The sequence below is a fragment of the Orycteropus afer genome, unplaced genomic scaffold, assembly GCF_000298275.1.
Source record: "Orycteropus afer afer isolate SDZICR_OR568_19922 unplaced genomic scaffold, OryAfe1.0 scaffold00796, whole genome shotgun sequence".
NCBI lineage: Eukaryota > Metazoa > Chordata > Mammalia > Tubulidentata > Orycteropodidae > Orycteropus > Orycteropus afer.
Window position 1 is genome coordinate 528,287 of NW_006922383.1, and position 4,204 is coordinate 532,490.

Below are 4,204 nucleotides of genomic sequence, written 5' to 3' on the forward strand. Positions count from 1 at the left end.
AACAATCACTAACTTTTTATGGGAAGGAAAGAGACCTTGGACAAGCAAAGCACTATTGAAGAAGAACAACAAAGTAGAGGTCTCACACTCCTGGATCTCAAAATCTACTATATAGCCACCATAGTCAAAACAGCCTGGTATTGGTACAATGAAAGACACATAGACCAGTGGAATAGAACTGAGAACCAAGAGCTAGATTCATCGACCTATGGTCAGCTGATTTTTGACAAAGGGCTTAAATCCATTAAATGGGGGAAGAGATGGTCTCTTTAACAAATGCTTCTGGGCTCGTAATCTTTAGTCATTAGAGAGATGCGAATCAAAAGAACAATGAGATATCATCTCACCCCAGCAACAATAGCAACGTTCAACAGGACAGAAAATAACAAATGCTGGCAAGGTTGTGGAGGGATTGGAACTCTTGTGCACTGTTCATGGGATTGTAAAACGGTACAACCATTGTGGCAAATGGTATGGCGTTTCCTTGAAAAACTGAAAATAGAAATACCATTTGGTCCAGCAATTCCATTACTAGGAATATATCCTAAAGAAGTGAGAGGCAGCGCATGAACAGACCCATGCATGCCTATGTTCATTGAAGCACAATTCACTATAGCAAAGGATGGAAACAACCTGAATGTCCATCAACAGATGAATGGATAACCAAATTATGATACATTCACACAACAGAATACTATGCTACATTAAAGAGCAATGAAGGATATGGGAATCATCTCACAACAGGGATGAGCCTGGAGGACATTATGCTGAGTGCGATGAGTCAATCACAGAAGGACAAATACTGTATGACCCCATTACTGTAAGAAGCAAGGAAGGGTTTGCATGAGAAAGGGAACTCATTTTGTAGGTTACTGGGGTGGGGAGGGAAGAGAAGGGATTAATTATGGGCTAGTTGGGGGTCACATGCAGACGTGGGTAAGGGAATGGGTGGTATAGAAAGAGTTTGTGACCACCATGATAGCATTAGGAAAAGGGAGGACACAGAATTGTGCACATAATATATAGATGACAGATGCTAATACCAACCAGTGTATCCATTATACTCCATTACTATTAATACCAAACACCAGGCTCCAGATAAATGCATAAATATCTGAGAAGATCAGATGGGGGTCAGTGAACAGGAGTGTATTCTAGACCAAGGATAGATTCAGTGGAGGCTAATCTTGTACAGATACCAGTGATAAAAAATACCCGCAATCCTTACAGAAACAACAGAAGACAGACATAGAGTAATACCTCACAGACAGTCAGACACTGTGGGACAGATATCCAATGGATCTACCGACTCAGGACCATAGTACTGGGAGATATCAGACTCAATTGGCACAACAAAATACATAAAAGTCTTGTTCCTCATCCTATATTGGTGAGTAGTGACTGGGGTCTTAAAAGCTTTCAAGTGGCCATCTAAGATGCAGCTAATGGGCTATCATTGGAAGTGAGGAAGGTGAGGAAGAGGGGAAAAAAAAGGGGCATTTGGAAGCAATCAGCCCTAGAATGCGATGGCCCTCAAGACCAGAAGAATGAGATGGTCCCCGCTAACAATGCCAATCACTCAGGAAAGGATCAAATATGGAGATCCTGAATAGAGTGGGAGAAAAAACATGGAACAAAATCCAAACACTCAAAAATGACCAGAATTACTGGTCAGATGGAGTCTGGTGAGACCTCCTACTACTATGGTCCTGGGATACATTCTGGGCCTGGAATAAAACTCACTCCCTGGGGCTGACTCTCAGCCCAATAGTAAACAAGATGTACATGCAGACTACTCAACTCAGGGTGATGCACCACATACTCTATGGAAATGCATCCCTTGGAGCAATCGACCACAGGGCATCAGAGGGGCAACATTTGCACCAAGGAAATGCAGGAAACACAGGAGTACATAACTATAAGGGGCACAAGGGAGAGGGTTACTGGGCAAGGAGTTGGGGATGGTAAATAGGGAGTAAAACTAAATGTACATGTAATGTTGAATGTAAAACAACTCTTAAAATAAAAAATTGAAAAAAAAAGAAACATGGAAAAAAATGGTGCTGGCAAAATTGGATATCATTTTCAGAAAAATGAAACAAGATCCATACCTCACACCATACACAAAAACTAACTCCAAATGGAACAAAGACTTAAATGTGAAACCTAAAACTATAAACGTCCTCAAGGAAAAAACAGAGGCAAATATAGGGGTGGCATAGTGCCTAAGGCACTTGACTGCTAATCAGAAGGTTGGCGGTTCAACTAACCAGCCATTCCACAGAAGGAAGACTGGGTAATCGTCTCCTGAAGAGATAATGTCTTGGAAACCCAAGGAACGGTTGCTATGAGTCAGAGATGACTTGATGGCACATAACAACAACAACAATTTATGGCATAGGGAACTCTGGTGGCGTAGTGCCTAAGGTATCTGACTGCTAACCAGAAGGCTGGTGGTTCAAACCTACCAGCCACTCCTTGGAAGGAAGATCGAGCAATCTACTTTCACCACCTCAGAAACCCAAGGAGGAGTCACAACGAGTTGGAATCAACTTGACGGCAGTGAGTTTGCTTTGTTTCTTTGTTTCTTTGGTTAGTTTATGGCATAAATAGACTGTTAAGCATAACCCAATATGCACAAATAACTGAAGATAAACTAGATGAATGAGACCTCCTAAAAATTAAATTTTTATGTGCTTCAAAAGACTTCTTCAAAAGAGTAAAAAAAGAACCTACAGATTGGGATAAGATATTCAGGAATGACATACCTGACAAGGGACTTATCTCTAAAATTTATAGAAAACACCTCAACAACAAAAAGACAATAATCCAATTTAAAAAATTAATTGCAGGGCCACATAGAACTCACAGACACCACTCACAGATTATGGGGTTTATTAGGGAAGAAACAGGCTACAACTCCAATTCAGGAATGCACTCAGGATTCAGTTCCTCCGTTAGGACAGTCTCCCCTCTGCTGTGTCCTTAGAAACCCCTCTGTGGCCCTTGGCCTTTTGGCCTGGCCTCTGCCTCTGTGGGCCAGTTAAATCTGCATCTCTATCTCGTACTTCTTGTTTCCACTACTGCCATCTCTCAGCCGGTTGTCTCTCAGCTACAGATGGGACTCTAAGCCACGGGTTGGACTTTAAGTCAGCAGTGAAAGATATTCCTCCTCTCTGCCTCTAGGAGGGCTTACTTTAAGCCCAGCAGAGTGGCAAAACCAACCAGTCCCAACATCAGAATTCCTCACAACTGAGAGAGAGCGTACTTCCCAGAAAATTACTTCATGCTGCTTTCAACAGAAAATACCCCAGGTGGATAACTTTACAATCAGAAGCTACTCAGCTGCTCGTGGTGAATTCTACCACAGAGTTTACAAAGACTTATGACTAGAAAAGCCACAGTATGTAATTCAGTACACTGCAAATGGATAACCAAACTATGGTACACACACAAAAAATGGAATTTTATGCAACCCTAAAAAATAATGTCGAATCTGCAAAACACTGCGTAACATGGATGGACTTGGAGGACATTAAGCAGAGTGAAATAAGTCAATCACAGGTGGACAAATATTGTATTAGTCCACTATTGTAATAAGTCAAGGAAAGGTTTATATATGAAACAAAACTTATTATTATTATTTTTTTGGTTACCTGGGGTGGGAGGGGAGGGGAGGAAACACTGCCAGATAGGTAGAGACAAGTATTGATTTGGGTGAAGGGAAGGGCAGTGTACCAAATGTGAGTGATCAACATGGTGGCACTGAGGAAGAGGAAGACATACAGAGGTACATGGGTGGTACAGACAACAAAGATGAACCCTTTTGCACATATTATACTGCATTGTCAGTGATGGCAAACATTGGTCTATAGGTAGATAGATGAGTAGAGAGGCTGAACAATCAGGTTTTTCTAGGCAGGGGCGAGAGTACCCACAACCATGTGGAGGGTTGGTAGACAATATTTCTATAAGCATATTTGTATGTGCTGCAAGAATGGCCAGGTATATAGTAAAGCTGACAAGTACAAGGATGTGGTGACTTCCTGGCCAAAGCCAGCTACCTGGAGGGAGGGAGTAGTTGGACCTGTGGGCTTAGGACCATGGTTGCAGGGCCCATCAAGTTCATTGGCATAACATACTACACAAAAGCATTGTTCCACATCCTACTTTGGTGAGTAGTGACTTGGATCTTAAAAGCTTG

The 4,204-nt window shown here is 41.9% G+C and overlaps 1 protein-coding gene across 1 annotated transcript in view; it reads right to left on the reverse strand.

The window, feature by feature from the left end:
- Positions 1–4,204, reverse strand: part of KIF4A (kinesin family member 4A) — a 326,710-nt gene that overhangs the window by 73,386 nt on the left and 249,120 nt on the right. The window lies entirely within an intron of this gene.